Source organism: Sinocyclocheilus grahami, unplaced genomic scaffold, assembly GCF_001515645.1.
Source record: "Sinocyclocheilus grahami isolate Dianchi unplaced genomic scaffold, SAMN03320097.WGS_v1.1 scaffold102.1, whole genome shotgun sequence".
Lineage (NCBI taxonomy): Eukaryota > Metazoa > Chordata > Actinopteri > Cypriniformes > Cyprinidae > Sinocyclocheilus > Sinocyclocheilus grahami.
This window is the reverse complement of record NW_015505281.1, coordinates 2,476,035-2,489,449: the sequence shown is the minus strand read 5'-3', so window position 1 is coordinate 2,489,449 and position 13,415 is coordinate 2,476,035.

Below are 13,415 nucleotides of genomic sequence, written 5' to 3'. Positions count from 1 at the left end.
TAAATTTATGGCATCTTGTCCATACAATAAAAGTCAAGTTTGTACAGGAGGCAGAATATCCCCATAGATAATCAAGAAGCAAGCCCCTAAATGTAGTGCAGAATTGTGCAGATTATATTGTCTACAGTGGTGGCCAAAATTATTAGAACACTAGTATTTTTTACCATGCAGCTAAAAAATGGTTTTAAGTCAAGTTAGTTATTTCTATCTTTTGCTGTAGTGTGTCAGAAATATCAGTTTACATTTCCAAACATTCATTTTGCCATTACTTGTAATAATCCAGTTTGCACAAGAAGTCTGACAACATCCAGTGCTCCACACAGAGATCATCATCATCCAGTCTGTCTGGAAAGACATGAAGAAACAAAACAAACTGAGACAGACTCAATCCAGAAGAACTGTGGCAATGTCTCCAAGAAGCTTCAAGAAACCTACCTGCAAAGCTACAGATCAGATCTCTGTGTGGAGCACTGGCTGTTGTCAGACTCCTTGTGCAAACAACAATCTCAATGGATTATTACAATTAACGGAAAAATTAATGTTTGGAAATGCAAACTGATATTTCCTACTGACACACTGCAGCAAAAGATAGAAATAACAGACTTAAAACCATTTTTAGCTGCATGGTGAAAATACTAGTGTTCTAATACGTTTGGCCACCACTGGATTTCACTAATGTATGTCAGTACAAGTCTGTTTCAAAATGCTGAGTGGCCACAATCCTTATGTGTCTTCAAGCAACAGCGGTGCATATATATTGTTTATTAATGTTAGTGACCCAATGGGTTTGTTATGCCTACAGGCATGACCAGACCTACAGCCTCCTCTAACCCCTATCAGAGTGCTTGCCTCAGCATATTAGTATCTCCTGACACAACCATCATTGCTTTCTTTGCTCACAGAACATATTCTCTTTGGTATACAGACAAACTCCCAAATTGTAGAACATCACAAAACCCATGGATGCAGCTAGTTAAATTTGCATCTTGTTGACTTGATTAGATCTAGGCTTAAATTTACTCTTCTTTTTTAGCCATATGGTGTAGTTATGACATCTATCAGTAGGAGCTAAAAGCTAACACGCTAACTAGTCAAACCTTGACCTCTTTTCTGTGGTAGGGTTGGATGTTATACTCCACAGGATATTCAGGATAAAATAGGAATACACTTCAGTCAAAGATTTGCACAGCTGCTGTTCTTTCTTGACACTTCACTATATCTCCATCTTTTGATCAAGGTCTACTTTGAACAGCGGAGAAATATGTAAGGCTGGCGTCCCATGGGTCCAAGAAGTTTCCGAGGAAACTAGCGCCACTCAATAAAAGAATAAACCTACGTCTGGGTTTATATTCCACTGGGCAGGATTGCGTGAGAGCTCCCATTTAATAGTTCCTCTCATGCTTTTCCCGTCTCCCTCCACTTTCCTCCTCATCTACGAGACCAGGGTCACCTTAAGTTTCTTACGAATGTTAGTAATCAATATATAATGTTCAGTGTGAATTCTAAATCATGTTTGGTATCATTTAAATAACCTCAGTGTGGCTGGACTTTTACATAAAACTCTGTCCTACTTCTGCAAAGTGTCTTTTTTGGACCTCGGGTAACCAGGTAACTCAACTATGTAAAAATGTTTGTGTTGTGAAACAATTATGATCAATTACACAACACAGGAAAATACAAATTTTTATAACAGTTGTGGTTTTGCTTTGATTTGTAAGGTTTCTATGTATGTTTCTACATATACAGCGGGTAAAATAAGTATTGAACATGTCACCATTATCTATCTATCTATCTATCTATCTATCTATCTATCTATCTATCTATCTATCTATCTATCTATCTATCTATCAAAAAACCCAGCTATTGGGTTGTTTTGAACCCAACCGCTGGGTCAAAACAACCCAATAGCTGGATTTGTCCCTTTTTAACCCAGCGCTGGGTTATATTTAACCCAGCATTTTTTAGAGTGTATCTATCTATCTATCTATCTATCTATCTATCTATCTATCGATCTATCGATATATCTATCTATCAATATCTATATATCTATATATGTTGACAACTTATACAAGCTACACTCTAAAAAATGCTGGGTAAAATAGGAACAAACCCAGCAATTGGGATGTTTTGACCCAGCGGTTGGGTTACTACCCAGAAGGTTGGGTTAAACATTTAACCCAACCGCTGGGTCAAAACAGCCCAATTGCTGGGTTTGTCCCTATTTTACCCAGCACTGGGTTGAATTTAACCCAGCATTTTTTAGAGTGTAATCTGTTATTACTCATACATAAAAATGACATGGAACATGCAACTAGCATGAGCTACCAACCAGGATTTTAACATAAACAGTTAAGTGAGCCGTCCAAAACTTCAGAAAAACTTACCTGTACTAAATCAACATTAATTAATGATAAAAGTTCTGAAACTTACCTGACCTAATTGTTTACCAAAATAAATAGTACAATAATAATTAGCACCACAGAATTACAGATGAAAAAAAAAACTCGGTCAAAGTACTGTAGTAAAGTTTAATTGCAATATTGTCTAAATTGCCTTATTATCGCAATCAGTGGGCTAACAACATCACATCAATGTTTCTGTAACAGTGAAAATTTATTTTGTTAAACATCTGTTGTATTAAACAGAAAGGATGAAAATGTTATAACAAAGTTTTCAGGACCAAAAACAGACATACACTATATGTAATTAGCTTGAGCAAATTGTGTCATTTTTATATAATGTTTATTTTATAGTTTTCTTTTTTCTATAAATGTGACAGACATACACACAGAGAAAGCTTAGCCTACTTTACTGGGTTCAGTCTTTGGGTCAGTGATTCTTACAAATGCACCTTGTTATGTAGAAGCACAGCTCTTATAAACAACACTCTTAGAGAAATAAACCAGAGAGCAATTGTCTCAGTTACAAGAACTGGCATATGTCATATCATCTGCATGTATTAAACAGCATAACAGAAAACAAAGCCCTGTTTGTTCAAGTATATCAATCAACCTGACACAGAAAAATTGGCTTAACCAACCGCTTGAGTTTTGGGTAGGACACTCATGAAACCGGTTTGTAAACAGTCTCTATTTTTCTGCTCTGGAAATTGCACACTACACCTTTAATTAGTCGCTTGATCTTCATACGAGTTAATCATAAAACTCATACTGCAGCATATAAAAACATTGCAGTGTAAGTTTGTTTTCCAAGAGGCACTTTTTGTATAAACAGCAAATTCTTAATTTTTCATATATTTATGGCATAAATCGTTTGAGAAAACAATCACAAACACTGGATGTGATGCTTTTTTTATTCATGAAGTAACAATTCATTAATAATATTGCCTATAAACTTTAGATTTAGTCTAAATTGTGAATCACTTCAGCACCTTTGATGCATAATAAATGACATTCTACCAAGTTTAGTATAATCCATTTTTTACAAAGCCAATCTTTGAGTCTCTTTCCTCCTATAAAGCAGAGGACCCTGCACCAACAGTTTTAATTAGACAAGCAATGAACCATCAAGAGAGGCCTTCACACCCTAAGGGCCTAAGGGAGCTTACTGTGAGGACAGAGAATTAAAGCTAAAGTAACCTTAAATACCATCCAACTTTATGAACCCAGATATTCTCCAACCGCTATAAACCACAGCTACTGAAATTATATCAACCGATCAAATATAGAGGTCTGCTGAGCGCAGGCCACTCTTCTCATCTCAACGGTACTTTAAATCAATGCCTTTGATGATCCTGCACTGATTAGACCATGTGTTTAATGGCTGCGCTTTCTGATTGCGCATGCTGCGATGCTAAACTGCAGGTGTGTTGAATCGCCATTGGCAGATTGTAGGAAAACAAAAAGATTGATTTCTGATTACCGCTGCTCCTCTTGGCAAATTTTTCATTGTAAGACAATTGCTCTGTAGCCTAGAAATAAACTCAAGTGTTTAGTACAGATATTACTTCATATAGACATTTGATTAAGAGGGTGCACTTGGATATGTGTTTCAAAATACTTTGCTGCCATAAAAATGCCGGACATAATAAAAAACCTCACAGCTTGTAGGAACTTGAAGTTTGATTTACATACAACACTCTCCTCCAAGAAGCAAATTTGGCCAAATTTCAATAGATTCAAGAGATCACACTTACAGAAAAAAAGTACATTTACATAAACGCAATATGAAGTATGAATGTATATCCACATTCTGTGTTCATCTCCAAGCCTCTGGTTGAAAAACAGACTTGATAATAGCAGACGGACAAGTCAGAAACTGGTCTAAACTATTTTTGCGCCAGTGGCTCAGCATGACGACCCGATCCATCTTTGTTCACCTTGGGATATGCTTTAATGATTTCCCTGCAGTGACCCTTCAAAGGCTGGAGCATCAGTGGTCAAACAAGGTCTTCAAGGCATTCTCTGTTCCTTTGAGACAGAAGTCGAAGGGTATGTTTGACCTCTGCTGTGTTAAAAGATTCCCCCATGTTTTGGTGTGGGTTTTGATGGGACACAATTTCTACAGCTGTCATTACGAGCCAAGTTCTTAATTGTAACCAGCAGCAAAGGTTGTGATGGCTGTAGGAACCTTCTAACCATAAGGCTCAACTGCCCTGAACTTGGGACCATTCCACTATCTTCATTGAGCCCAATGTTGCAGAATACTCAACTAATTATAAAGCCAGCATTGGAGTTTTCATTCTTACTGTCAATGAAACAAACCCATAGAGGTTTATGTGAAGAATTGTTTGTGTTTTATCCACTTATTTTCATGGCATTTGATCGCCCTCAAAGACGTTTTTGTGGAAAGGATTAAATGAACCGGTAAAGTCTTGTTTGCCACAAGTAGAATGGTCATTAGTCAAGTTTATTAACTTCAATCTATGCCTGAGTGGTTCCTCGTACACGATGGCTGTGATTTCAGAGAACCGCACTCCCCCAACCAAGAATCAGCTTTCGCCGGGGGCTGCCATTAGCACCCTCACATCAGCAAAAGACCCCTGCAGTCCCTGAGTGTTCAGTCACGAGTCTTGTCAGGGAAGGCCCCTGCTGATCTAAGTCCTGTGATGGAGGCTCCTCTTGTTGGGTCTTGTCTTGAAGGCTGACCCTGAGTTTACTGTCTCAGCCACTCACACACTTGCCATGTCTGTTCAAGTTACCCTGCCTGTGTCTGCAGTCCCTCAGACTCAGCACCACAGTCCAGGCTTGCCTCAAAAACCAGCCCTGAAGCCTCCATTCATCTACAGCGGTTAATGAAGCGGAAGTCTCGCACATGCACAGAAAACAGCTTACTTCCGCACTGTAAAATAAGGTGGATCACGTTAGGCGATTTTGAATTATATGCTGTTTAATGTTTGATGATCGCGTTATTTTACATATGCTTACATATGCATTTGCTTGTTTCTGCTTCTTCTTCACCATGTTTTGATCCAAACACTCAATACTATTTCAGAATATGTGTAATAGCGCCTCTTCTGTATAACAGTGAAAACACAGAGAGCCGGAAAATTCTGTCAATAGCGGGTAAAGAGTTAATTTACACTGACTTGACTGTCTTGAAATTCTTGTGGTCTTTTTTTCTTGTTTATTAGTCTTGTGTCATTAGTTCCTTGTGCATTTATAGCTCTTGTGTTTTACCTAAACTAAGAAAAAAAAAACTCAACCACACAATTTTACCAACATAAATTATTCTGGATCAGCTTTTTCATCTACCTTCACTGTCTTACTGAACAAAATACCAACACTTGCTCTCCCATTCAGTGACACTAAAAACAGGAAACATCATGTGTTTACTATAGGATGGATCTTTGAATGTGTTCTCTGGGCCAATTATCTTGTTTATAGACAGGTTCTCAGATTGCCAACTAAAGGGTCTCCTGCATTGGCAGGCTAAACAAAAACACAACCAACCCAGGCTCTTTGGGAAGACGTGCTAATGCAACATTTCTGCAAAATCATATTGCACTGATTCTTGCATTTTTCAAAGCACTTTCAAAGATGACCAGTGAGTAGCAGTAAAAGCACATTCAGTTTCCGGTGAGTGGTGCTAAAGGGTTAATCACATTTGAAAATAGCATACCACATGCACTAAACCCAACCCCATACCTAATCTGGTGTTAACAAAAGCAAACGTGATATAAAAATAAATTTTGCTGATGCAACCATGCCAGTTTATCTTGATTCTTTTTTCGCATGCTTTCACATGACTATTTGAGCACTTTACAACGTAAGTGAAAATATGTACCGGGTGAGTTGCTGAGCAAGTTTACTACATCAAAAAAGCTATACATATGGAGTAGGTCATGCCATGCAAATGTCAAAATGTATTAGTTTATAAATCATGCACTATGGTGAAAGAGTTTTGAGGTGATAACATTGTATTGTGCTTTTACAATCCAAATTTCAATCTCAGTTCAAAATGTTTGTTTACACAACAGTTCTTTTTGGTCCTCAAATCTGACTGGCTGATAGGAGTGTGATATTCTAGTAATATGGGAACTCCAACAGTTTCAATGTTTGTATCACTCCACTTGCAGTATTTCTCACAGCGAGTGTCATGGCAGACACCCAAATCCACTATAATTTTATAAATAACACTGTTTTTGTGTCACGGAATGTAGTTTTAAGAGTTTTTTTTTTTAGGTGAGAATGTTCTTGTTTAGACTCCAAATATCTGATTTGTTAATAAAGGTAACGTCTATTTTAAAATTTGCTCTGATGTTTTCGGTGATGTGAGCTCCAGAACATCAGCGGCTGTTCAGTGCTCATGAATCCACCGACAACAGCCTCACCTTGACTTGATCTTCAGGAAATTGCCGTTGACTCTGTTTTCTCTGTAGTGGTTAAAATTAGATATAATTAGTTTTGAGTAAATCTAACGGGCAGTCTTTGGTCTCATGAATCTATTATTTGTTCCAGAACAAACAGTTTTGGCTGAAGGCAAAATCTCATCACGTTATATTTTATGTAACTTTAATGCTGTATATCACAGTGCTGCCCTTGTACTTTTGACAGAATTGCCTAGAAACTTTTATGATGGCTGGTGTTTATAAATATTATTATTCAATAAATAATATCTTATATAAATAATAATAGTATTTAGTATTGGAAAACGTGTGTGTTCGTGCTGGTGATTTTAGTTATTAGATGGCGACAAGAGACTGTCTTTATGAATGAGTCCGCAGTAAAAACTTTTATATTGAAAGAGACTGAAACAGCGTTGTAAACAAGGAAGTTGTTTTTACTTTCAACAACACCTTGAAATATTGCGTTCAAGTCCTTGGACGTTCGTACTTGCGAACTAGTAAGTCGTGTTTATGATGTCAGGTGCGTTCAAGTCACTTTCGTCGGCACAAGATGGTTAGTGGTTCCTTCTTTTTATAAATTACACGAACATACAGCAAGGTTTGTTAACTCTGCTTAAAGAAAATGAAAAACAAAAAATGCGCATCAGGTGTGTTTTGCATTTTATTATATTTTTTATTAATTTATGAAGCAACTTTAAACTGTATCATGTCAAAAACTTGTTAGTAATTGTTATACTACAATCCTGTCATACTTTATTCAAACAGCTTATTTTTGTAAATAAAAAAACCTGACAATATCGCTGCTTATTACTCATACGTACAGCCGAATCACAACCATGCTAACATATTGCCATATCGCACAGCTACGAGTGTAGTGGGCTCATATAGCACATAATAACCTTCAGTGAGTAAACCAAAGGTGACAGTAGCAAGGAAAGCTCTCTGAAATGTTTAAATAGATGAGGATAGACTGATTGATTTTGGATGGGTGTGCCAAGGTGGTTCTGTATAATATAAAACTTTCTTCAAGTAATTTTAACCACAGAATTTATTTTACTCATAAATCAAAAACCACTATCCTAAAAAGCCATTAGAAATTTCAAAGGGAACCTATGATGAATTAGTTTTCTGTCTTGCCCTTCAAAATAATGTGGCAGAACAGCTCCTTTGGCCAAGATATTTAGCAGAGCAATGCCTAAGGAGTGGAGATCTGCAGATTTTTGTGAATAGTTGATTGAATTCTATGGAAATCGAGCTGCTGCTGATTCCATGCAGGCCTTGGGATAAACTAGACTTGGTATTCTTGTCTGTGATTGAATTTGCGCTGGGCATAAATATGGACAGTGGTCAAGCACTATGCTTCACTGCAGTAATCCACATCATAATGTCTCCTACACAGTAATTGATTTGGCTCCAGGCTGCCACTTGCAAAACACGGATAACAGAGCACATAGCAATCATAATACATTGTTCATTTCAATTATGAATCCAAGTTTATATCAATAATGTATTCTTGATATCCTCAAAAACGTGTTAATTGAACTCGCTGACAACAGCGAAATGCATCTACTCGGCTGTAGCTTAAAATGTATGTATGCTTATTATATCTGCTAGCTCATGTTTTGCCTCAGGTAAAATACCAGCCTTTTTCATTAGTTAGTATAGACTGTGTCGGTAAAAGCTGTTTTTCTGGGATGGTTTAAACATTTGTTTGCTACTTTAGAACTGCATACGCACATTTAGACACAGTATCAATAAATGTACAAAAATCAGTCAATGCTCCTTCATGTATCAGAAATGGGAAACTGGATGGTATACATATATTACTTGATTTACCTTGATTTCATGCGAAAAGTGAAATTGAATTTATGTATACTTTAAATTTGAGATACCATATTAAGACATTTTGTAATTGCAAAGTCCTGGGATCAAATCCTTCATTATGTCTTTCTCCCAGCAGAGATTTAAATTAAATCCCTATGCACTAATTTGTATGCTGGGCCACAAGTAAATTTATGAGTATATTCAAATCAGAGAAGTTGTATGTAGGATATGCATCATTTAGTGAGGAAAACATAACTTACATGAAGAGGAGAGGAAAACATAACTTACATGAAGAGGAGAGGAAAGCAAAACTGTGGCAAATATATCTCTCAGGAGTGAAACATAATAACAGTAAATATATCGTGCAAATAGTTTTTTTTTTCTTTTAGTGAATAGATGTTGTTGCATCTGACTCAATGATTTTGATGTTGTAACCTGCGCCAACCATATGGCACAAGGTCACCCTCAATCTCCAGCGAAGTCTCCTCTTAGCAAGTGCCATTTTTACTATATTGTATTATATTTAAATTTTGTTGTCTTTTTTTATTGTGTCATATTTCATTTTATTGCCTTAATTCTTATGTACTGTATGTCTGCCCTATGTCCAATGTCTGTACTTTATTCTGCAGTGGAAGCTCCTGTCACCAAGAGAAATTCCTTGTGTTTGTAAACCAACTTGGCAATAAAGTGTTTTCTGATTCTGATTTTAAACCCACCAGCCATGACTACCCGGAACATTACGTTATCTTTTTTATTTCTTTTTTTTACATTATAAAAACTTATGAAGTAAAAGTGTTCAGCTTGCGTTATATTCACAGAGAGGCCTAGTGGTTCGCTTGGTTTCATGTTTCCTTCTGCATTCTCAGACTGTGCAGCCAGAGGCTTTGAGGCAAAATTAAACTTAAAAGAATATATTAAAAATCACTTAAAAGAATATTGTATTACCTTGGTACATGTGCAAAACATGGTGTCCCTTGTAAAAAAAAAAGATGGATACTGTGTACTTCTAAAAAGAGCACTTATAATGGAAATATAGTATACTTATACTTATAGTATACTTATTACTTATTATATATATACAGTGGGTACGGAAAGTATTCAGACCCCCTTAAATTTTGCACTCTTTGTCCTTTTGATCGAATACAGCCATGAGTCTTTTTGGGAAAGATGCAACAAGTTTTTCACACCTGGATTTGGGGATCCTCTGCCATTCCTCCTTGCAGATCCTCTCCAGTTCTGTCAGGTTAGCAAAGGGTCTGAATATTTAGGACCATGTGATATTTCAGTTTTTTTTTTTTAATAAATCTGCAAAAATGTCAACAATTCTGTGTTTTTCTGTCAATATGGGGTGCTGTGTGTACATTAATGAGGAAAAAAAATTAACTTAAATGATTTTAGCAAATGGCTGCAATATAACAAAGAGTGAAAAATTTAAGGGGGTCTGAATACTTTCCGTACGCACTGTATACTGTATATATAGACAGACAGACAGACAGACAGATAGACAGATAGATATATATTAAATACAGCGGGTAAAATAAGTATTGAACACGTCACCATTTTTCTCAGCAAATATATTTCTAAAGGTGCTGTTGACTTAAAGTTTTCACCAGATGTTGGTAACAACCCAAGTAATCCAACAAAGAAAACAAAACAAACAAGTTTGGAAATTAAGTTATGTGTAATAAAATGAAATGACACGGGAAAAGTATTGAAACAGTCAACACACCAAAATAAGTCTACTTGAAAACATTACAAAATATGGTAACACTTTACAATAAGGTTCATTAGTTAACTACATTAGTTAACATGAACTAATAATGAACTGCACTTATACAGCGTTTATTAATCTTTGTTAATGTTAATTTCAACATTTACTAATACATTATTAAAATCTTGTTAACATTAGTTAATGCACTGTGAACTAACATGAACTAACAATGAACATCTGTATTTTTATTAACTAATGTGAGCGTAGATTAGTAAATACAGTAACAAATGTATTGCTCATGGTTAGTTCATGTTAGTTAATACATTAACTAATGTTTAACTAATGAACCTTATTGTAAAGTGTTACCCAAAATATTATTAAAACATGATTAAAAATTTACTTTTAATTTGATGTTATTACAAAGTGCTCTTTTTAAAAGTGTAAGTGTTAAGAAACAGTCATGAAAGTGTATCTCCTTAAGTACACTTAAATGGCCTTTTATTTCATTAATATTATATTATATTATCTGCAAGCATATACTTTTAAGATCTGAAGTACAATTAAGCCCTTTTTTAAACAAAGGATGTTTATGTATTGCTTTTATTCTGTCTACAATATGGAAACAGTAAAATAATAATTGTATTAGATGATTTGCTACCATGTGAACCTGCAGTGTGTTTTCAGTCAGTGTTAACACATTTTGAGAGGTCAGGCTTGTGTACAGCTAGCTCCAGGGTTTCTCTTTTTTCTCTCATCATTTTTTTTCTGTGTACATACAAGACGCAGTGCTTCCAGTGTTGCTGTGTATTTGTGTGCGTGTGTGCTCCATTTATAGCCTGCTCCAGATATTTGTCGATTTTCTGATATTCCTAGCTTCAAAATAACCTCTTCCGTTGATATCCACTCTGCTCCACGCCACATTGATCCCCAGTAGATCCAAAGGTGCCTGACCTTCACAAATGGCTGAAAATAGCTTTGAGAAGCTGCACTCTGCTGAGAAACCTTCAGTCACCAGGAGAGCTTTGAGAAGTGTCTGCTTCTCGAACATTGGCGGACAGGTTTTCACCGGGTTCACTTGTACATGAGTGACAATGGCAGACAAGCTCTATGAAGCAAGTCAGATGGACAACAAAGGGAAAAATGACAAGGCCTTGGCCCCGCATTGCCCTGATCACAGTCCAGTGATGGACAAGTCAGCTAAATTAGACACTGGCCGTCAATTTCTGCTCCATTCTAACAGCTCTCTTTGTCCCCGGGTGTCTGTCACCTCAGCCATGTTTCAAAGGTCTGTCCATCTATCGAGGTGACAATCATTCCAATTTCTCGTCTTGAAATGGTTGATTGACGTCTGATGGGATTAGAAATGAAATATTAAATTTGCTGTTAGGCTGTAGTAAGGGATGAACGTTAGCTATGTCTTGGAGGAGATGTAACATAAAATATCTGTGCAAAAGGCCTTTATGCATTTTTAAACACGACATGATGAAAGTCAGGCTGCAGCTGGACACCTGTTTTGATGAATATTTCTTAAATATTTCACTGGTGTGATGTTGTCGATATTTGCTTTATTAAATGTATCAAAGGCAGCTTATCTAGTAAGTTCAAAATGAAATAAAAATAAATGAATAAAATAATAAATACATAAAATGACTTTAGTTTGTCCCATCTTGTGGACACTCACAAAGTATTTTACTCATTTTTTCCAGTATATGTTCTATTCAAAACGAAATAAAACGAAACGAAAAGAAACAAAACAAAACAACAAAATAAAACACAACAAAACAAAACAATAAAACAAAATAAAAAGCCTTTGTAGATATTCAGTATGTTATTTTAGTAAAATTTCCTCCTATATTTTTTTCTAAATAGTGCATATACTTTTTTAAATATGTAAATATGTAATAATACTAATAATAATAATTATTATTATTATTGTTGTTGTACATATATTTTGATTGCAAATATGTTTTTAGTTACAAACATATTTGTTTCAGAACAGCATATAATAATAATAATAACAATAATATTAATAATAATAGCTAGTATTATTTTTATTGTTGTACATATATTTGATTGCAAATGTATTTTAAATATAAACATATTTGTTTCAAGAAAACATAATAATAATAATAATAATAATAATAATAATAATAATAATAGAAACCTTTAATAGAACCTCTGCTTTTACTTTTCCTGGAGTAATTTTTCATCTGTTTTTAGCCCAAGTACAGGTTTTGTATACTTCATCCCGCACTGTGTCTCTTTCTCTGATAGACCTCCTCACCTCCTGTATCAAGCAGACATGATTGCTTGATGTATTCTGGCAGGCCACCTGCTGTCTGCACAGAGAGTTTTCAGTGCTCACACCTACAAGCCGCCCACCCTGCCAGAGCCCCGGTGACAAGAGCAAACACAACTGATCTGATCACGCTCAGCGGGGGCTTGAGAGGGCCAGGGATGTATCGCTCACACCAGCCACATGTTTCTTCTCTTGCCTACGTCATTCTCCCTCCTCTTCAGCGTAATGTGGTCAGACACAGTCAGACTTCATGTTCTTATGTGTCCAGGACTCCAGGGTCAACACCAGCACACTAAGAGTACAGTGGACAGACCCATGTGGATTGTGTTGTGATTGTTTTGGAACAAAGAGAGAGTGTGATGTGACCAAATGTTGTCTCTGCTGTTGAATAACATGAGTAACGGCCGTCCTCTGGACCTACAAATGTCATTTTATTCAATCTCTTGAGTCTTGAGTAAAATTAAGGAAACATTACTCTCCATTTTTGGCAACTGAAGCTCGTTTTTTTATTTATCAAAGTGTTGAGAAACCTGATATTGTACAATCTATTACATGGTGTCTGGATGATATACACATAATAAATAGAGCACTAAATTTTGTAACACTGTGATTGGATTCGTGAAACAGTCATTATACAATACTGACATCCAGTGGTGTATTATAAACTTACATGTAAAAAGAATGCAATAAATGTGTCTGATTGGCTGTAAACATGTAATGCCGTTTAACATATAGGTTACAGACTTTTGATTTTATATATATATATATATATA